This window comes from Microcaecilia unicolor, chromosome 1 (assembly GCF_901765095.1).
Source record: "Microcaecilia unicolor chromosome 1, aMicUni1.1, whole genome shotgun sequence".
Classification (NCBI taxonomy): Eukaryota; Metazoa; Chordata; class Amphibia; order Gymnophiona; family Siphonopidae; genus Microcaecilia; species Microcaecilia unicolor.
The window spans coordinates 52610219-52633924 of NC_044031.1; positions in this window are offsets into that span (position 1 = coordinate 52610219).

Here is a 23706-nt window from a genome sequence, read left to right on the forward strand (position 1 = left end):
GGAAAATCACAATTCGAAAGCGCCAAACCCCTCCGAGAAAAACTGCATTGGCTCCCAATCAAAGAATGTATAACTTTCAAAATCTGCACCCTGGTCCACAAAATTATCTATGGCGAAGTCCCAGGATATATGACCAACCTTATAGAACTGCCAACCAGAAACACAATTGGACCATCATGAACATACTTAAATCTTCACTACCCTAGCTGCAAAGGACTCAAGTACAAATCAATTTACGGATCCAGCTTCTCCTATATAAGCACGCAACTGTGGAATGCACCACCGAAAGCCATAAAAACAACATACAACCACATTAACTTCCGAAAATCACTAAAGACCAACCTGTTTGAAAAAGCATATCCCACTGACCCAACTTAAGTGCCTGAACCCAGCAACACAATGAAACCAAAGCCCGAAATGAACACTATATAACTCTTCTTCTCTACGATTCTCCTAATTTTGTAACATATAATCTCTTTCGATGATCACATCACTCTGTATTTTTTTTTTCATCACCGGAGGTGGCTAACGCCTCACGGAACTATGTAAGCCACATTGAGCCTGCAAATAGGTGGGAAAATGCGGGGTACAAATGTAACAAATAAATAAATAATTCTTAAAGTTTGTATTTTTATACTTTTATTTGATTTTGATTTTCAGTGTATTTGTGACCCCTTAAACAGGTGGTGTTTGGCCCGCTGAAACATGGCCTTGTGTTGGGTCTCTATTTTAGTCATGGTGCCTAATAAAGACTTTGGGGTTCATTTTCAAAAGAGAAAAACATCCAAAAAGTGGTATAAATCTGCATTTGGTCATTTTTAAACCAATTTTTAGGCGTTTTTCTATGAAGTCCATCAGAAGTGTATTCAGATCACAAGGGGGCATGTCAGGGGCGTGTTAAAGGCGGGATCAGGACATTCCTATCACTTGGATGTTTTCTACCATAATGGAACAAAACAAGACATTAAGTAATCCTAATGTTTTTCTTCATAATAGAACAGGGCTATAAGTTAGATTTTTTGGTATAGACCTGTTTTATTAATGAATAAGCCACAAAAAAAGTGTCCTAAATGACCAGATGACCACTGGATGGAATCAGGAATTATCTCCCTTACTCCCCTAGTGGTCACTAACCCCCTTCCACACTCCAACAATGTTGTTTAAAAACATTACTTACCAACCTCTATGCCAGCCTCAGTTGTTATTCTCAGGTCCATTAGAGCAGCATGCAGGTCTCTGGAGTAGACTAGTGGTGGAAGCAGTGCACTGAAGTCAGGTGGACCCAGGCCTATACCTCCCCCTACCTGTTTCAGTTGTGCTGGAAACTGTGAGCTCTACAAAACTCAACAGAAACCCACTGTACCCAAATGTAGGTGCCCTCTTCACCCTTAAGGGCTACTATAGTGTTGTACAGTTGGGGGTAGTGGGTTGGGGGGCTCAGCAGTCAAGATAAGGAAGCATTTAGTTTTGAAGTCCACTGCAGTTCCCCCTAGAGTGCCCCATTGCTCTCCTGCGATGTCTGTGTGGCCAGTCTACTAACAGGCTAATTTTCGAAAGAGAAGGGTGCCCATCTTTCGACACAAATCGCAAGATGGGTGTCCTCACAGGGTCGCCCAAATTGGCATAATCGAAAGCTGATTTTGGACATCCTCGACTGCTTTCCATCGCGGGGACAACCAAAGTTCACGGGGGCATGTCGGAGGCGTAGAGAAGGTGAGACTGGGGCGTGCCTAACACATGGGCATCATCGACTGATAATGGAAAAAAGAAGGGCGTCCCTGACGAACACTTGGACGACTTTACCTGGTCCTTTTTTTCATACAACCAAGCCACAAAATTGTGCACTAAATGACCAGATGACCACCGGAGGGAATCGAGAATGACCTCCCCTGATTCCACCAGTGGTCACTAACCCCCTCCCACCCTCAAAAAACAATTTAAAAAATATTTTGTCCAGCCTTTATGCCAGCCTCAAATATCATCCCAGCACCATGACAGCAGTATGCTGGTCCCTGGAGCAGTTTTAGTGGGTGCAGTGCACTTTAAGCAGGCGGACCCAGGCCCATCCCCCCTACCTGTTACACTTGTGGTGGTAAATGTGAGCCCTTCAAAACACACCAGAAACCCACTGTACCCAAATGTAGTGCCCCCTTCACTCATAAGGGCTATGGTAGTGGTGTACAGTTGTGGGGATTGGGGTTTGGGGGGCTCAGCACCCAAGGTAAGGGAGCTATGCACCTGGGAGCAATTTATGAAGTCCACTGCAGTGCCCCCTAGGGTGCCCAGTTGGTGTCTTGGCATGTCAGGGGGACCAGTGCATTACAAATGCTGGCTCCTCCCACAATCAAAGGGCTTGGATTTGGTTGTTTCTGAGATGGGCGTCCTCGGTTTCCATTATTGCCGAAAATCGGGGATGACCATCTCTAAGGATGACCATCTCTACGGTTGACCTAAATTTCGTGATTTGGGCATCCCCGACCGTATTATCGAAACGAAAGATGGATGCCCATCTTGTTTTAATAATACGGGTTACCCCGCCCCTTCGCCAGGATGTCCTGCGAGGACGTCCTCAGGAAAATTTGGGCGCCCCTTTTAATTATGCTCCTTCATGAATGCTGGCTCCTCCTACATTCCTATGGCTTGATTTTGTGCATTTTTCCACTTGGACATTTTTTTTCAAAAATGGACCAACAAGAGAAACACACAGAGCTCAAAAACATCAAGCAAATAGCCATTTTCAACAACAACAAAAAGATGGTTTTCTGTTTTGAAAATGGCTATATTCCCCACTTAAATTTGGTTGTTTTTAGCAAAACGTTAAAAGTTGGACTTAGACGTCATATCGAAAACGCCCCTCTTTGTCTTTGTGTGCTCCTCTCATTGGCTGAAGGGTTTTTCTTAGTTTTACCCCACTTCTCTCTGCTGTGTGTTCCTTGCCCATGGGGTATTTGACCTGTTTGGCCTTGTCCTTCATAGATGGGGTATAACCTGCATGGAGCAGTTGATACAACCCGTCAACAAAGGATAAGAAAAGTTAACCCACACATTCTGGAAGGCATCCTATAAATGGTGCTGAGATTTTGTTGCCTGGATGTTGTGGAATGCTATTCTATAAATTGTGCTTCAGCTTGAACATCATTCATAGAATAATGTTCAGAGCGCATTTCCACACCAAAGGTTGGGCACCTGTATTTACGCTAGCTAAAACCTGGTATAAATGCAGACGCCAAACTCTGGGCATTGTGGCATGGAAATGGGGCTATTCCGTAACCCCACACACAACTTTTAGGAATGCCCATGCTACTCCCCTGGCCATAACCCCTTTTGAGTTGTGCACTAGGGGATTTAGGCATGCGGGGTTATAGTTTAGGGTGCAGGGAGATGCACATGCAAATTTCAATTATTGCAAATTAACTGCAATAATTGACTGTTGACATCAATTAGTTGCAATTGGCTAGTACAGTGGTTCCCAAACCTGGTCCTGAAGGCACTCCAGCCAGTCAGGTTTTCAGGATATCCACAATGAATATTCATGAGAGAGATTTGCATGCAAGTCACGTTTTCACCTCACCTTTGTAACTAGATACATGTATCCTACTCAGCATCATCATGTACACACGGTCCACCTGATAAATATTCGTCTTTATTTAATGAATATATTTCAGCTAAATTATGATCTTTATTATCTTTTTTAATTTGTATATTTTATATAATTTTAGTTTGAATTTGTATTATTCATCTTTTATATGTTCAAAATATATGTTTTTTTATTCTGTTATGCATGTAATACTTTATTCTGTATGTGTTTTAGATCCCTGAGGCAGGCGCTGGTGAGCGCCGAAACACAGCCTGTGTCGTGTCATTTTCAATAAAGACTGTACCGACGTTTCAGTTCTGGAGGCCCTTTTGTGCTTTGTCTTTGTTGCTACATTTTGTGTACTTTTGGAACCTTTCTTTTTTGCTGTCAGATCCACGATGTTGACTATCTGAAAGAATGATTGATTAAAGAGTGGTGTCGTTTTGCTCAGAGTATCATTAACAGAGTGGTGAACCAATGGTGAGATCGACTGTGTAAATGTATTTGTGCGAAAGGGGAACACTTTGAACATCAGATTTAAACATTTGGACTGTTCAGGTTGACATTGTTTTAGAAACTCTAACTTTTGGGTAGTGCTATTTCAAATTTGACATTTCAGTAACATTAAGGTGGATTTCTACATTGTTTGAAATAGATGTCACTTTGTGCACATAAAATTGTAATTAATGTGGAGCAGGTTGTTATTGCAAAATTTTTAGGGGGCTCACTTTTTTCCAGACATAGGGCTAGATTCTACTTAAGATGCTTAAAATCTCAGAGCCAAAAAGATACGCCTAGGTGTATTGGGGAGATTCTGTAAATCCGCGCAGAAATCATTTTTGCCTAAGCGTATTCTATAAGATTTAGGAGCGGTATATAGAGTACACTTAATTGATACCCCAGCGACTAAAAACACGCATCCATTTACACCAACAAAAATGTGGTGTAAATCCCTGCACATAGATTTACACAGACTGGGCCAAATTCTATAACAGCGTGCATACATTTGTGAATGCCCACAAAATGCCCATTTTCCTGCCTATAGCCATGCCCCTTTTGAACTGTACACTTTAAAATTTAGGCACAGTTCATTACAGAATGCACTTAGTGAGTTATGCATATAAATTCTAATTATTGCCAATTATTGTTCATTATTGCTTGTTAAGTGCTATGAACAACACTGATTGGCTTGTTAAGCCATTTAAGTTACATGCATTGGGGTCCTTTTACCAAGCTACATGAAAAAAGGGCCCTGCGCTTAGCGGCGTAGCCAGACTTCGGCGGGAGGGGGGTCCAGAGCCTGAGATGAGGGGGCACATTTTAGCCCCCCCCCCAGTGCAGCCGACCCCCCCCCCCCCCGCCATTGCCGACCCCCACCCCCCCGCCCGCCCGCCATTGCCAACCCCACTGCTGCTACCACCAACTTTGCCCCCCCTGCCGACGACCCTCTCGACCCCCCCTCCTGCCACCAACCCACCGTCGCCTGCCTTAGCAGGACGTCAGAAACAGAAGGAAGCCTTTTGCGAGAAGAAGAGGAACTTGGCTGGCGGGGGTTGGGGTCCCCCACCAGCTAAGGCAGGCGACGGCGGGTTGGCGGCGGGAGGGGGGGTCGAGAGGGTCATTGGCAGGGGGGTGCAGGGCCAAATCTATGGGGGCCCAGGCCCCCCTGGCCCCATGTAGCTACGCCACTGCCTGCGCTAGAAGCAGGGGCCATTTTTCCCATGCGCCAGAGCCCTTTTTACCACAGTGGGTAAAAAGACCTCAGGCACACATGGCCATGCGATAAGAGAACTCTTACTGCATTGCCATGCGACGGGGAGCCCATAACACCACCCACTGAGGTAGCAATAAGGGCTCCCGCACTAACCCAGTTGTAACCAGGCAGTACACAGTGATGCCCGATTACCACAGGGTTACTTCCGTGCAAGCCATTTTTGTGGGTTTTCTTTTTCCCTGGAAATGTCACGTGCTCGGGGTGAGACTACTGGCGGCTGCGATGGGCCGGCGGTAGTCCCAGAACAGCAAGCAGTAAGCCCGCGTTGGGCTTACCGTCACTCTGTGAAAGGGCCTCATTGCTATGGAAATGCTTAAATTTCGGTGCGGATCTCTAGATACACTCTATAGAATCTGGGAGATTATGTAAACAATGCCTAAAGTTAGGCGTGGTTTATTTATTTATTTATTGCATTTGTATCCCACATTATCCCACCTATTTGCAGGCTCAATGTGGCTTACATAGTTTTGTAAACATTGTCATTACAGGATAGCAGATACATTTAATGTTATGTTGAAATTAAGTGAGGGAAGAGAGAAGAAGGAAGGGGTGAGCAGGGTAAATATAGGAGGTGGGTTATCTTAACTGAGTGGGTTGGTGAGGTGGACTAGTGTGGCTATCGGTTCTCATTGTAGGCCTTGTTGAAGAGATAAGTCTTCAGAGATTTGTGGAAAACAGTTGTTTCGTCAATTGTTCTCAGGTCTGTAGGCAATGCATTCCACAATTGTGTGCTTATGTAAGAGAAAGTGGTGGCATGCATCTGCTTGTATTTTAGTCCTTTACAGCTGGGGAAGTGTAGGTTGAGAAATTTGCTGGATGATCTTGTGGCGTTTCTTGGAGGTAGGTCCACGAGGTTTATCATGTAGATTGGGGCGTCCGAGTGAATGATTTTGTGTACAATCATGCAGATCTTGAACGCAATGCGCTCCCTAAGTGGGAGCCAGTGGAGCTTCTCTCTTAAGGGTTTTTGCGCTTTCATATTTAGTTTTTCCAAGTATGAGTCTGGCAGCAGTGTTCTGGGCGGTTTGGAGTTTTTTGATAGTCTGATCTTTGCAACACGCGTATAGGGCGTTGCAGTAGTCCAGATGACTTATTACCATTGACTATACCAGGGTGCGGAAGATGTATCTCGGGAAGAAAGGTTTTACTCTTTTAAGTTTCCATATGGAGTAGAACATCTTTTTTGTCGTGTTTTTCACATGGGCATCCAGAGTAAGGTTTCGGTCAATGGTGATTCCGAGAATTTTCAGATTTTGTGACATAGGGAGAGAACAATATGGTGTGATTATGATGGAGAAGTGTTTTGTGTTATGTTGTGAGGTGAGTACAAGACATTGTGTTTTTTCTGCATTAAGTTTTAGTTGGAATGCATCTGCCCAGGTGTGCATTGTTTAGAGGCTTTGGTTGATCTCGTTGGTGATTTCATTTAGATCATGTCTGAACGGGATGGAGATTGTGATGTCATCTGCATATATGTAGGTGTTGAGGTTTTGATTGGTTAGCAGTTTGGCTAAAGGTATCATCATCAGGTTGAATAAGGTTGCCTACATTTAGGCATAGTTTACAGTATACGACTAGTGCCCTTTTCCTGCCACTATATTTAGTCATGGTTATTTACGCCAACTAAAACCTGGTGTAAGTGCCGATGTCTAAGTTATGCACCATATGGACATATTCTATTACACTGCCTATAACTTCTAGGAATGACCCACCCATGCCCCTCCCATGGCTTTGCCTCCTTTTCAGATCTGCATCTTAGAATTTATGTGCATCACTTTACAGAATACGCTTAGATACAAATATATAGATATAGATAGACTCACTCTCTCTCTCTTTCTCTCTCTCTCTCTCTCTCTCTCTCTCTCTCTCTCTCTCTCTCTCTATATATATATATATATATATATAGACAGAAAATAAATAATAGAAAAGTGAGCTAAATCCATCAGAAATATTTAGTGCAGCACACTTAAGCTATGTTTAGGTTTTCTTTAGAGGAATAAAAACTGTCTTTTTGTTTACTTATGAATTATTTCCAAGTTTCTAAGGGGCCCTTTTACTAAGCCGTGTTAAAAGTGGCCTTCCGTAGTGTAGGCGCGTGTATTGGGCGCATGCCCGGCCAGATTTTACCGCATCTACAAAAAATGTTTGTTTGTTTTTTAATGGGATGAGAAAAGAGCCTGCAGTAAAAATTAAACCAGTGCACGCCCAAAACCGGCCTGAGTCCTTAACACCACCCATTGATCTAGCAGTAAAGGCTCACACGCTACATGCTCAGTGACCGGTCGGCATGCACCAAGTGCTGATTACCACTGAAACCGGCACACGTAGGAGGAAATAAATAAATAATTTGTCCACACGTTATGGGCGAGCGCCAAATCTGAAATTACCGCCAGGAGGCCGTGCTGGATGGCGACAGTCTTATTTGGGTGCACGCTGCATGAGCGTAGAGCCTACCGCAGCTTAGTAAAAGGACCCCTACTTTTATTATAAATTTCCTACAATAGCCAAAGTAATTTTGCTATTAAAAGTTACAATTTAAGAATTTGTTTGTTCTTTTAAGAATGTTCTGTTTAAGACATTTTTTTGTTTCTGCATATGTATGCACCAGGAATCCAACAAATGATGCAGTTATGCATTCGCTGCAAATCCCAATAGATTGAAGTCATTCAGTGCTCAAAGTTATTGATGTCATGCACACCTTGACACAGCTTGATAGCGAAACTGTGGCCATATTCGGTGTGACTGACCTATCCTGCACTTTTGTGTCTACTATTATTTAGAAGTTTAAGTATTTTTTTCACTTCTATTTTTTTAGATCCATGAGTTAGCTATTCCTGTGATGTTTTTAGTGACATGGAGTAAAGGAGATAAGGTTTTTTTTATGCCAATGAAGACAGTGAACCCATGTGATTTCCTCTATACCCTATTTAAAATATGTATTGGGTGGAGGTTTGGGCACTAAGGCTGTTTCCCTTTCTCAATAACATTCCTTTTGCACGCCACAGGAATACAGTATTATATGAAGTATCTTGCAATTGACATAAAGAGGGTTTTTTTGTGTGTTTAGCTGCAAATCCCTCCATCTCTCCTCAAGGCATGATTTAGGACTGTGTTTCAAATCTGAGTCTGTTCCATAGGCGTACTCTTTGCTGTCACTGGACCATTCAGCCCTCCAGACCTTTTTTTTATTCTTAGTCTGCTTAGGTGCACAGAGTTCCTATTGTTTTTCTATGTTATTTTTTCCTATCCAAGCATGCATTTTGATGATAATATTATTTGTCATAATAAAATAGATATAAAACATACCTTCGCTGTTCTATGGTCCATGATCCCAATGTTTTCAAAATTAAATTAGAGACAAGAGTAAAACTTAATTTTCCATATATGTTTGTTGTTAAAGGAATGAGAAATGGTTCTGAAAGGTCACAGGGAAGTGTAACAAGACAGAGATATTAAACGGATAGATATTCAGAGCAGGTAGAGCATAACCAGTGTTTTTATGGCACATACAGTACAGCATATAATATATAAGATGGAAATATCAATAAACATCCTGTACATATTAAAAATAACTCGAATCATACTGTACAAGGAACAGAGCTCTGTTTTCTTTGCTAAATCAGCTTTAACTCCATGAAAGAAAAACAGAACTGCACAGATGATTTTCCAATTAAATTCCACATGAATTTGCAATATTAAGATTATTAGGTCAAAATTCACACACTGGATTGCATTAACACTGTAATGTCTATATGGTAATACAACAAGAAATTTAGGGTAAAATTAAGGCAGAAAAAGGTTCAAAAACATGCAGGTCATTTTTGAAAACTTTTAAAGTAACAAATCTTTGCCTCAAAACTTGAGGGGCCCTTTTACTGAGCCGTGTAAGGGTTTACACGCCCCCAATGTGCGCCAAAATGGAGTTACCTGTAATTTCATTTTTGGCGCGCATCCAATATGCGCATCCAAAAAATAATTTTTATTTTCGGACACACGTCTGACGTGCATAGGTCATTACTGACTGGTTAAGGCATGAGACTACCGCTAAGTCAATGGCTGGTGGTAAGGTCTCAGACCCAAAATGGACGCACAACAATTTTCATTTTGCCGCACATCCATTTTTGGCAAAATATTTAAAAAGGCATTTTTTTGTAGGTGCGCTGAAAAATAATTCTATGTGCGCCCAAAACATGTGTGTACACTACTGCAGGCCATTTTTCAGTGCACCTTAGTAAAAGGACCCCTGAGAGAATTAGATAGCCTAGTGAATGGAACAATATGTTAATCACCAGGGAAATAGGAGTCAACCCCCACACCCAACACACCGTGGACAAGTTAATTTATCTGTTGTCATTTCAGGGTTCCATTTAGAATACCAGTTCTCTTGGGCAGAGACATATTACACCAGAATGATTGTAAAGGTGGGCCAAAAGTATTAATTATTCCTTACATCTGGACAGGAAAAAAAATAAGCAAGGGCAAAAATTGAATAAAATACCCTTGATTATGAAATTTAGCAATACAGTGAAACCTCGGTTTTCGTTGATAATTCGTCCAAAAACTATTGACGAAAACCGAAACCGATGAAAACCGAGGCAACAAGCAATTTTTCTTTTAAATGAATAAAAAAGACTAATGTATAGTGACTTCCCGTACATGCGGGCGATTTCAGTAATCTTAATGCCACTCTCTTATTTGTCAATGATTTCCTTCTTCAACTCAATCATGTTCCTGTCCTTCTTCTTTGAAGGACTGCTGCCTATAGAAACTTTTTGGGGTAGCTACGAGGATGGTATGGGATTTACGTTCCAAGACGTATGAAGAGAGGCTTGCTGACCTGAACATGTACACCCTGGAGGAAAGGAGGAACAGGGGTGATATGATACAGACGTTCAAATATTTGAAAGGTATTAATCCGCAAACGAATCTTTTCCGGAGATGGGAAGGCGGTAGAACGAGAGGACATGAAATGAGATTGAAGGGGGGCAGAGTCAGGAAAGATGTCAGGAAGTATTTTTTCATGGAGAGGGTGGTGGACGCTTGGAATGCCCTCCCGCGGGAGGTGGTGGAGATGAAAACGGTAACGGAGTTCAAACATGCGTGGGATATGCATAGAGGAATCCTGTGCAGAAGGAATGGATCCTCAGAAGCTTAGCTGAAATTGGGTGGTGGAGCAGGTGGGGGGAAGAGGGGATGGTGATTGGGAGGAGAGGATAGGGGAGGGCAGACTTATACGGTCTGTACCAGAGCCGGTGGTGGGAGGCGGGACTGGTGGTTGGGAGGCGGGAAATACTGCTGGGCAGACTTATATGGTCTGTGCCCTGAAAAGGACAGGTACAAATTCAAGGTAAGGTATACACATATGAGTTTGTCTTGGGCAGACTGGATGGACCATGCAGGTCTTTTTCTGCCATCATCTACTATGTTACTATGATGAGAGCAGGGACTTTTATACAGGCACTCAACCAGCAGCAGCAGTAGTGTGGCAAAATGACGAAATTTTGGTCATAAAACAGCAGCAGTGTGATCCCACAACCGGAAACAATGCCCCAGAAGAACGACACGTGAGAACGCAAGATTAGCTGCGTGGGCACGCCGATGAAATCCGAGATGAAAATTTCGTGAAATAATTCAATGATAACCGAAACCGACAAAATCCTGATGTCAACAAAAACCGAGGTTTCACTGTATAAAGATGGAGCCCTGAAGCTATTTTTATTTACTTGTTAATTTAAAATACTTATATTCCGCTCATTCCACAGTTCACAGCAGATTACAAATGAAAACATAAAAAAGTACTTTACTTTTTTGCATGCTGCTTCCTTTCTGTTCTTCAGTCTGTTCTCTAGTAAATATGAAATGTATGTTAGGAAATGACTAGAAAGTTGAGTGGGGACCCATTAACCCCTGGATTCCGTATAGTACAACTTAAGTTGTGTGCAAAATCCAGTCATATTCTGGATTTACACATACAACTTAATTAGTTAACAAGCTAATCGGTGCCAATAATCACCACTTAACAATCAATTATTGACAATAAATTGACATATTTATTCGCAGAACAGTCTAAGCATATTCTATAACATGGTGCACGTAAATTATGTCACAAAGGGGTCCTTTTACTAAAACGTGTCGGTGCCTACGTGCGCCCAACACACATCAATTTGGAACTACCGCCTGGCTACCGCATGGCCCGGGTGGTAATTTCATTTTTTACACACATCCACAACACGTGCTGGAAAATATATTTTATTTTCCAGCACATGGCACTAACCAGGTGGTAATCGGCATTGTATGCATTCCTATAATTACCGACCAGTTAACATATGAGACCATACCACAAAGTGAATGGAAGGCGGTAAGGTCTCAGGCCCCATTTTCATTTTGCCGAACGTCCATTTTCGGGCCCCCCAAAAAGGCCTTTTTTGTAGGTGCGCTGAAAAATGGACCTACACACGTCCAATACACATGTCTACACCAGCACAGGCCATTTTTTGGTGCACCTTTGCAAAAAAGACCGCATAGTTGAAAAGGGGGCATGGCCATAGGTGTGGAATGGGCGGGTCATGGGCATTTCTAAAATCTATGCACGTAGTTATAGAATACATGCAGTCATGCGTAATTTAGGTGTCGGCATTTACCACTATGTTTTTACTTGGTGTAACTTCCCACACTAGTCACGTGGATGGGCGCTCGGTGTATTCTATAAACCGCATAGAAATTGAGGCGCATTCTATAAAGTATGTCTAAATGTAGCTGCACATGGGGACAAAATAAATACATTCATCCAGGTGTTATGGGCGTGCGCCAAATCTGCAATTACTACCATGGCGCACACTGGCCTGGCGGTAGTCTCATTTGGGCACATTCTGCATGCGTGTAAAGCCTAAAGTGGCTTAGTAAAAGGGCCCCCATGTGTCTTAATGGTATTCCATGTTGATAACAAAGGAGCCCTTTTACAAAGGCACATTTTAACCTATCTTTTGATGGGAACCCTTACACGTTAATGGGTGAACGCTGAATTTTAGTAGATTGAGATCAAAATCATTAAGCTTGAACTAAAGAAAGACATTTGTAATGGTTCATCAGTCATATCTTTCTCTTTTGTTTTGTATTTCCTCCTTTTTTTAAGCTCTGTGATTGAACAAGAAACTTTTCTTTTTGTGTGCGTATATGTATGTGGATTATTGTGGGGCCATAGGGTTTTGATTAAACCCTCTACTGGATATATTCCAATTTAACTGTTCTGCATCCTTGAAATGCATTTCATCTGTGAAATTTGTGTAAGGAGACCACCTGTTCGCTAATGTTTTGCCTCAGGTTTGTAGACTTTAATTGAATGAATTCAACATCCATGCATGCACAGAAGAACTGAGACTCTAAACTTTATATACAGTATGAAGTCCTATTGTCAAATGATCTTACGCATTAATAATGGGGGGAAAAAAACCCTCCCCAAATTTGGCTGATTTAAATGGAAACAATTGCTGATGACCACACAGCTGTTCTCATTCAGGCATTCATAATTTGATTACATTAAATGAGCTTTTGTTCTTTTTCCAAATATAGTGAAAACATAATATTCAAATATAAACCCATTTACCTTTCATGTATTTTTCCTGGCCAGAATTTTCTAGTAATTTGTGTTCAGTAAGGTCTTTCCTTCATTACTCATCTCCTTGTTTTTATTCATAATTCAAGTAAGAGGTGAGATTTCTCCATTTGCAAGCCAGAATGATATCAAAAATTGACAATACAGCATCTACGTTAAGGGCCCCTTTTACTAAGCAGTGGTAAGTCCAATGCGGATTTAACTGTTCACTAAACAGGAAGTACTGCTGGGCTACATCAGCAGTCCGGCGGTACTTCCCACCCCTAGCGTGCCGTTATATGTGGTACTACAAAAATATATCTATTTTTGTAGCGCCGGGGTGTACCAGGTGTTAATTGGGAATCAAGGCTTGTCATTTGTAGATGCATCGCTGTTCAAGTTGTATTAAAAGGCGATCTCTGTCCCCTTCTCATATGGAATTTGCTATTTGATCTAAATAACAGAATAGAGTAGAAAGCATTTCTTTAGTACCCAGAATATTGAGGGCAATACGGTACCAGTTCCATAAGATGAGGTAACAAAAAAAAAATCAGCGGATTGGTCAGACAGAATTGGTGTCCTTTTAAAAATAGTAGCCGCCATATTAATTCAAATGATATCAAGAGAAATGTAGTTACACATATCGGAGTAAGAAATATTCACTATCACTTCTTCTCTTTAACCAACACATAAAGCAGCGGCATACCAAGGGCGGGGCGATGGGGGCGGTCCGCCCCGGGTGCATGCTGCTGTGGGGGTGCAGAGAGCAGCCGCGCACCTGTCGGCTCCACTGGTTCCCTGCTCCCTCTGCCCCGGAACAGGTTACTTCTTGTCCCGGGGCAGAGGGAGCAGGGAGCCAGCGGAGCCGAGAGCCACGCGGCTGCTACCAGCAGCTAAAAATGCACCTGGGGGGGAGGTTGATGCGCTGGGGGGGGGTGTCATTGCACCAAGGGAGGGGTGTCATGCTGCACCCCAGAGGGGGGGGGTGCACATAGGCGATCCGCCCCAGGTGGCAGCTGACCTAGGATCGTCACTGGCATAAAGCCTACGATTTAACAAAGTTTGCTTTACTTTTTCCAGGACACAAAAGAAACGGCGTAGCACAGTTTGTCTCTTGAGGAAGCAGCAGTGAAACGGAGATGCTCTGTTGAGCAAACCAAAGCTAAGAAGAGCACACTACAAAGATAAGTAACGTTCGTGTCCTTATGAAACAAATATATGAAATGAATATAGGATCAACTATGAGTTGCACATGAACTCTTAGAAAGAACTATATAAAAAAAAAGTTATAAAGATTTTTAAAAAACACAGGCAACAGGAGGTTTTCTAGGCTGATGAGGAAGCCCACCCGGCAAGTTGTGAAAAACAAACAAAAAACAACAAAACAGCCGAGCATCTGAAGCCTTTCCTCCTTAAGATAGTATTATAAGTAGAAAGAGCATACAAAGTAATAGGTAAGAGCAAAAATAAAACTTGTTTCAATTGATCGTAAAAGGATGGGTATAAATGTGTGGATATTGTTCAGAGTTTAGCCCTCTACAGCCATCCAATCCCCTACCTTTCAATGCAAAAACTGTGATAGGATCCAGCCAATGGGAAGGCTACTCTGTTCCTAGGAAGGAGATGGTGAGCTGCAACTGCTATGGGGAAACTGAGCTCTACCTAGAATCTTACAGCCAGTGAAACTGATAACATAGGCAGGCTGCATTCCCTCTCATCTCGCACCCACCCTCGCTTTTCCCCTAGCATACTCACAGACCAAACATGAGACAGGTTTTGGGAATAAATGGCCACAGCTTGTATTGAAAAGACATTAAACAATCCCTAGGAAGCACCCGAGCCTTGGGTTTGCCATTGCGGATGCTTGCGCTCTCCGCCATAGCTTATCCAGCTAGAGAGCAAGCATCCCAGCCCATGCTGCGGCCAGCCTTACTCCGCCCCCAGCGTGGCCCAGCCTCCATCTGCCTGTGGCAGCCCCCCCCCATAGACCAGAGCCCCACATGCCATGCCTGAACCAGCGAGGTGATTGGTCTGCGAGCAGTGCGAGGCCGCCCTTTGCCTGAATCGGGCGATCTTCCTTTCGGCTGTTGTTCCAACACATCCCAGAGTTCCCAGGCTCGGGTGCCTCCGCCAGCTGTGACAAAATACATAATGTAGTGTCATCATGCCCTGGTACATAGTTGGGCACTGAAAGAAAACATGACAGAATCAGTAACTATTGGTATTACAGTGCAGCAAAATGAAAGAATAGTACATAAAATAGCTAAGCAAGGCACAATAACAAGTTGAAATGGCAACGCAGTGCCATGGTTGAATAGTCAGGCAGCTAAACAGAAACCATAATCATTGAGTTTAACGGGAAGGATCACAAAGTAAGGGCAGCCTTGGCTGCTGGCGGGGGAAACATCGGTACGGGCAAATCAGCATGCTTGCGAAGCATGACCCCCATTAGTACACATGTCTAGCTCCCCCGGTGTGGCGCAGGAAAGGGAAGGGGGGAGGGAAACTCCCACGCCGCTCGCTGCCAACAAGAGGCTCCCTAGCCCTCGTTGGCAGCTTTTATGCTTTCCCCTGTAGCCCTGCCCCTTCCGGCTTCCCAACCAACGGCAAGGGGGGTCTCCTGCCGCGTCATCTCAATCACCGATGGGGAAGCCGGAAAGGAAGGGTCGCTCTGACGCAGGAGCTGCCGGGCAGCAGCCGCCATGTTATGTGCGGCTGCTCGGCATGCCCCTCGCCGGCCTACCTATATCCTGGGGTGGGGGCAGCAGGTTGCTGGAAGGAGTTTGAATTAAAGTAAGAGGAATAGGGGAAGTGTGAGTGGTCTGATACTGCAGACTGAAAAATAGAGCTGATGGCATATGGTAGTCAGAGTTGGTTGACAAGTACACTGACTGAACAAGTAGAAGAGAGAGAGAGAGAAAAAATGTATGTGTGTTTATGAAAACTGATAGAATATGTGTATTTTGATATGTTTGCCTGAAGAGCGAGAGTGTTTCAGAAGAGCAAAAATGTAGGTGTGTGTACGTCTGAAGAATGAGACCATGCATTTGTGTGTCTGAAGAGAATGCATTCATGAGTTTGTGTGGGTGTATGCATGTATGTGTGCAGCTGAAGAGAAAGTATGAGTGTGTGTATGTATATGTCTGAAGAATGAAAGCATGAATGAGAGTGCAAGGTTAGGACAATCATACATAGATGGCGTCCATTTGAAAATTTGGGCTGAAACGAGGATGTTCACTGGAACAAATGTTTCTGTTTGCATAACGTGGAGGGGCATAATCGAACGGAGCTGGCGAAATCGATGGCCGGCCATCTTCGGGGCCGGCTCCGCAAAGGGGCGGAGCAAACCGTATTTTCGAAATACGGTTGGGGCCGGCTAAATTGATCGCCGGGTTTAGAGCAGGATCGCCGGGTTTACATGAGATGGCCGGCTTCGTTTTGCAGCCATAATGGAAACCGGGCCCGGCCATATCAAACCCGGCGAAATGCAAGCCATTTGGTCGTGGGAGGAGCCAGTATTTCTAGTGCACTGTCCCCCTGACATGCCAGGACACCAACCGGGCACCCTAGGGGGCACTTCTAAATATTTTTTAAAAAACCAAAAATAGGTGCCAGGAGTATAGCTCCCTTACCTTGTGTGCTGAGCCCCCCAATTCCCCCCCAAAACCCACTCACCACAACTCTACACCATTACCATAGCCCTAAGGGGTGAAAGGGGGCACCTAGATGTGGGTACAGTGGGTTTTGGGTTTTTTTGGAGGGCTCAATATTTATCACCACAACTGTAACAGGTAGGGGGGGATGGGCCTGGGTACACCTGCCTGAAGTGCACTGCACCCACTAAATACTGCTCTAGGAACCTGCATGCTGCTGTCCAGGAGCTGGGTATGACATTTGAGGCTGGCATACAGGCTGGCAAAAAAATGTTTTATTTTTTTTTTTTTGGGTGGGAGGGGATTGGTGACCACTGGGAGAGTAAGGGGAGGTCATCCCCGCTTCCCTCCATTGGCCATCTGGTCAATTAGGGCACTTTTTTGAGACTTGGTCCTAAAACTAAATGGACCAAGTCCAGCTGGCGAAATGCTCATTCGAACCGGCCACTTTTTTTTTCGATTATAAGGTGAAGCCGGCCATCTCATACCCACGCCCCTGCCCCGCCCCATCCCGCCTTCACTACCCTACCAACACACCCCTTTGAAGGTTAGCCAGAGCCGCGACAAAAAAGCAGTTGGGGCCGGCCAAAATTGGCTTTCGATAATACCGATTTGGCCAGGATCAGGAGATCGCCAGCGATCTCCTAATTTGTGTCGGAAGATCGCCGGTGATCACTTTCGAAAATGAGCTGGATAGTAACATAACATAGTAGGTAACAGCAGAAAAAGACCTGTATGGGCCATCCAGTCTGCCCAAGATAAACTCATATGTGCTACTTTATATGTATACCTGACTTTGATTTGTATCTACCATTTTCAGGGCACAGACAGTAGAAGTCTGCCCAGTACTAGCCCCGCCTCCCAGACACCGGTGCTGCCACCCAATCTCCACTAAGCTTCTGAGGATCCATTCCTTCTGAACAGTGAAGGGAAGTTTTCAGCTCAGGGAATATACCCAGCTAAGGGGGTCTTTTACTAAGGTGCACTAGCGATTTTAGCTCACGCTAAATATCAGCTGGCACTAAATGCTGAGATGCCCATAAGAATATAATGGGCATCTTAGTATTTAGCACTAGCTGATTATTAGCATGAGCTAAAAATGCTAGCACACCTTAGTAAAAGACCCCCTAAGTTACTTGAGCAAATTCCTTTGAAAAGTGTTCTAATACTGGCTCAGCTGTCTATATCCTTTCAGAAGCAACTAAAAAAAAGTTAAATATTATTATCCACTTTTTTTTCCTTTGAGAAGCTTTATTTTTTCACATATAAAAGTTCCTAATCCTTAGCATAATTTGCAGTGGCATACCAAGGGGGGGGGCGGTGGGGGCGGTCCGCCCCGGGTGTCGGCGGGTGGGGGGTTGCTCCGTCGTCTCCTGCTACCATCCTGCCTGTTTTTAAATCCATTCAGCGAGCGACGCAGGCAGCGCCTCGTGTCTGCCCTGCTGTGTGCTGTCAAAAAAGAAAATCGCTTCGCCGGCGTCGGGCCTTCTCTCGCTATGTCCCGCCCTCGAGGAAATAGGAAGTTACCTCAAAAGTGGGCGGGACATAGCGAGAGAAGGCCCGATGCCGGCAAAGCGATTTTCTTTTTTGACAGCACACAGCAGGGCAGACGCGAGGCGCTGCCTGCGTCGCTGCATGGATTAAAAAAAAAAACACAGGATGGTGGCAGGAGAAGAGGGCTCTGTCGCTCTCCATGGAGGGGGGGGGGCTCAGATGGGAGAAGGAGGTGGGGGAGCTCAGAGGGGAGAAGGGAATTGGGGAGGGGTGAGGGGAGCTCAGAGGGGTTCGCAGAAGGGAGAAGGGAACTGGGGAGGGGTGGGGGGAACTCAGAGGGGTTCGCAGAAGGGAGAAGGGAACTGGGGAGGGGTGGGGGAGCTCAGAGGGGTTCACAGAGGAGAGAAGGGAACTGGGGAGGGGTGGGGAGCTCAGAGGGGTTCGCAGAAGGGAGAAGGGAATTGGGGAGGGGTGGGGGAACTCAGAGGGGTTCGCAGAAGGGAGAAGGGAACTGGGGAGGGGTGGGGGGAGCTCAGAGGGGTTCGCAGAAGGGAGAAGGGAACTGGGGAGGGGTGGGGGAGCTCAGAGGGGTTCGCAGAGGGGACAAGGGAACTGGGGAGGGGTGGGGGAGCTCAGAGGGGTTCTCAGAGGGGAGAAGGGAACTGGGGAGGGGTGGGGGTGCTCAGAGGGAATAGGGGTCTGAAGCTGGAACTGGGGTCCGACAAGGGGGCAGGAGGGAGAATGGGTCCATGCCTGGGGCAGGTGGGAGAATGGGTCTGGGGCTGAAAAGGGGGGTTGCAAAGCATGTGGTGGATGAAGGGGGCTGGAACTGGGGGCTGAAAAGGAGGGTATTTGGGATAAGGGGGCTAGTGCTAGAACTGTGGGCTGAAACGGGGCAGGGGCTGAAACTGTGGGCTTTAAAGGGGACAGGGAGAACTGGCTGGGGCTGAAGCTCAGGACTGGTGAGAGAAAAGGGCTGGGGTTGAAACTAGGGGCTGAAAAGGGGACAGGGAGAAGTGGCTGGGGGCTGAAGCTCAGTACTGATGGGAGAAAAGGGCTGGGGACTGGTGGGATAGTGGGGCTGAAAAGGGGGGCCGGTGGGAGATGTGGGCTGGGGCTGGAACTAGGGGCAGGTGGAACTGGGGGCTGAAAAGGGGGGGCAGAGAGAGAGGGGACAACAGACCCTGGAAGGAAGTGGGGAGCATGAGGGAGGGCAGACCCTGGATGGATGGGAGAGGGAGGGCAGACGGATTGAAGGGGCAGAGAGAAAGGTCAGATGGTGGATAGAAGGGGGAGAGAGAAAGAGGGCAGACTGGGGCAAATGGTGGATGGAAGGGAGAGAGAGGGCAGACAGTGGATGGAAGGGACATTAGAGAGGGCAGACACTGGATGGCAGAGAGAGAGCAAAGACAGATCCTGGATGGAAGGAAGACAGTGAAAAGAAGATGAGGAAAGCAGAAACCAGAGACAACAAACTGTAAATATATATTTTTATTATTTTGCTTTAGGATATAGTATTGTAGCTGTGTTGTTTATAAATAGAACATGTAAATAAGGTAATCTTTTTATTGGACTAATTTTAATACATTTTGACTTAACTTTCAGAGAACAAACCCCCTTCCTCAGGTCAGGATAAGATACTGTAACAGCACTATACTGTACTGACCTGAGGAAGGAGATTTTGGCCTCTGGAAGCTAAATGTATTAGTCCAGTAAAATGGTATTATTTTATTTTCTGTATTTGTTTTATTTCTATTTGTTAATTTGTAAAGTGGTGATTGGTATTTGTTAGTTTTTTCAAATTTACATCTGCTGTCTTTATATTTTGCACAGTACTAGGGGACATTTTCTGTTTCTGTGGTGTTGCATTGTTTGCAGAGTCTGGCATCGGGGGTTCAGTTTAATTTTTGTCTAAATAGAAAGTTTATGATTACTTATTCTATAGTGGATTAGGGTGTATCTGTGTTTGTGAAAAAGACATGGCTTTCGGTTGGCATTGACTGTGCAGGATCGACGATCTGTACTAATCTGTCTGTTTTCATTTTACAATAGGTGAATTGATGTTCTAGTGCTCACTGTAGTGTTTAAGATGCTTTCCTTTTCTTTGTGTGACTCGTAGAATTGCTCTATAGGTCCTGAGTGTTTTGTATTCTCGGTATGCCTAGTACTGGATTTGGGGGGGGGGGGGGGGGTGTTTAAAAAATGACCGGCCCCGGGTGTCAACTACCCTAGGTACGTCACTGATAATTTGCTTATCAACAGTGGCCAATACAGTGGCAAAGTACTTGGCAAGATCTCAAAAGAGTAAAATAGATTTTATACTGCTTATTCTACAAGTAAGCAGTGGATTTTCCAAAGATCATCTTAATAATGGCTTATGGACTTTTAGGAAATTATCCAAACCTTTTTTTTAAAGCCTGCTAAACTAACTGCTTTTACCATATTCTCTGTGCATCCTTATATGGTAGGGAAGCCCCATCCAGCACATCCCAGGATGCACTGAGAATGGCTGGATAAGGAGGGAAAGATACGGGGGGAGGGGAACAGCTCTGCTAGACCACCAAGGAGGATGGGGGTTGGTGTGGTATCCTACTTGGGCCATCAGGGATTCTTTTTTGGGTGTTGGTAGGGTAAGGGGGGGGGGGGGCTGGAGATCCACCAGACCTCCAGCTCCCCTGTGCCCTCATGTCGAGGGGAGGGGTTCAGGGACTGGATGTTCGCAAGACCTCCAGTCCTCATATTTCTGTCTGGGGGGGGGGGGGGCTTGGGGTCATGTCTATTGGGGAAGATGGGTGGCCTGCAACATATAGATGCATGCTGGACAGGGCTCCCCATTTCTCCCCAGTGCTCTGTAAACCCTAACACCAGCACTGAGCTGGCATAGTGTTTACAGCGGTAGTTGTATGTTAATTTGGTGTGCTGCCCGCTCAGCATTGGGGAGGAATAATAATGTCCCTGTTTAGCATGCATTTGCATGCTATTAGCGTTCAGAGTCGGTGAGCACATTGTTACACGCGCTCACTGGCTCTGATCCTGGGGCACAAGCAAACGCGGGTGCTAGTCAGGCGTTCATGGCCTCTAGTGCCCGCGTTTGCTTTTGATCATCTGAGCTCTGGTCCTGGAGGGACCCCAGCCAGTCAGGTTTTCAGGATATCCACAATGACTATCCACTGCCTCCACCTCATGCAAATCTCTCTGATTATTCATTGTGGAAATCCTGAAAACCTGACTGGCTGGGGTGCCTCCAGGATCAGGTTTGGGAACCACTGCCTTAGGGCCTCTTTTACTAGTGATTCCTGGCAATGCAAATGAGAGGAAGCCCCCTATGGGCTTCCTCTCATTTGCCGTGCGGGAATCGCTAGCGCGGCTTAGTAAAGAAGCCCTTAGTGTCTATAAAAAACCATTTAGTTGTGTAACACCTTTACAAATTTATTTTAACAATTTATATGGAATAATTACATTTATAAAGTATCTGTCTAATATATACAAGGTAAAGTACTGTTTATTTAGATCTATTTTTTAATGTGCTTGCTGTAACATACTATTTCTATTACAGCTCATTACTTTGTAGTATTTCACTTTATGTGCCCCCTTTAACTGGGTGCTGCCTGAGAGTCAAGGAGGAGTCTTATCAAAATGTCAGCTGAAACAAAGACCTATATGTGCAGTCTCACTCATTAAATAGGCTCTAATCTAGGAAAGTACTGATATGACCTCTTCTCACTCAGAGAGAGAGAGAGAGGCGATAACACTGCTATCACTGAGTCTTTACACCCAGCCCTGGCCTCAGCCAACATCCTTTCTTGTTAGACAACAGAAACCTGGCCCTTCCGAGAGACTGAGGGCCAGATGCACCAACCCTAATGAGCCAGCAACGTGTTTTTTTTTTTTTTTAAACCAGTTCTAGCCAGTCTAGCGAGCAAGTAGTAAAACAAGACATGCACAAAAGGGTTCTCCGAGCCATTGTCCTGTCACGGTAGCTACTAACAAAAATGGAATGCAAATGTATACAGGTTATTATAATGAGCTAATTAGTATTATAATGTGCATGTAAGGCAGATGCACAGCCGTTTTCTGAGCCCAGGCACCGTGGAAAACCTAACGGGAGGTCTGCACCTCTTGTTGGGGCTGCTGTGAGCAGGACCCATGCGGAGGAGGACGCCCATCGCAAAATCGGAAGAAAAAAAAATGTCCAAGTGCTCGTCAGGGATGTCCTTCACTCAAAAAAAACCCAGGACGTCCCTGACGAGCACTTGGACATTTTTTTTTCTTCAGATTTTGTGTTGGGCATCCTTCTCTTGGACGTGTTTTTCTTACGTGCCCGAAATGACCACCGCCGGAGAGAATTGGGGATTGGGACGTGCGAGGACATTCAAATCAAAACTATTTGGCTGTCCCTCTTGATTATGCCCCTCCAGGTCTCTCTCAGCCAATCACAGTGTGTTAATCATTTTCTATCTGGACAGTCTCTTTACCTCCATTTAAGGCACTCAAGATCAAATACAAATTCTCAAGACCCTACAGCAGTGGTTCCCAAACTGTGCACCACGGCACCCCAGTGCGCCACAGTGAACTCTCTGGGGTGCCATGGCAAATCCTGACCTCACTCTCGCCAACACCCAAACCGGTACTGCAGACAACAGGAGCGGCAAAAAAAAAAACAAGCGCAGGGCTGCAGCAGCCTTCAAGCACGTGCTGTCAGTTCTGCTAGCCCTCTGGCCCCGGAACTGGCAGTTGACATCAGCGGTGGCAGATGAGCAACAGAGCCTTCAGCACATGCCTGAAGGCTGTTGCTGCCCTTTGCTTACTTTTTTTTTTTTTTGTCACGGCCACTGTGGACACAGAGCAGACGACCTTCAGGACTCACTTTTGCTGCCAAGGAAGTTGGATGAAAACAGGAGATGGGATGAAGTCAACAAGTTGAAGCCAATAGATCAATTTTTGTTTCCCCTTCCCATTCATAACAAAGCAAGCAAACCTAGCAAACCAACCTATGAGCTGTTGCATCCACGTTCTCGTTCATTATGGCTGGTAGCATTCTTGTTTAATCTCACTTGTATTTTCAAACATGCCAGCTTGTGTAGCATACAGATGTACACAGAGGAAATATAATAACGGAATAGCTTTTCATAGGTAGAGTAGAGGAGTGTGGTAGCCGTGTTAGTCCACTCTTAAGGTTATCAATAGAAATCAAACAAAATAAAACATGGAAAAGAAAATAAGATGATACCTTTTTTATTGGACATAACTTAATACATTTCTTGATTAGCTTTCGAAGGTTGCCCTTCTTCGTCAGATCGGAAATAAGCCATAGGTAGAGTAGTAATTTGTTATAAATCATAATCAGTGTATCACTTGGAGGGGCTGGTTATAGGGACACCCTAGCACTGTTATATTTGTGCAGAGAAAAATATGGAGACCTGTGTGGCCAGGGGCAGAGACCTGTGTGGCTGGAGGGGCAGAGATTGGTGTGGCCTGGGGGGTGCCGCCAAAAACTGCTTGGACACGAAAGTTGCCGTGAACCAAAAAGGTTTTGGAACCACTGACCTACAGTCTTTGTTATGGGAAATTTTCCATCATCATCAATTGGGCTAGAAAAATGTTATTCTCTTTAAAT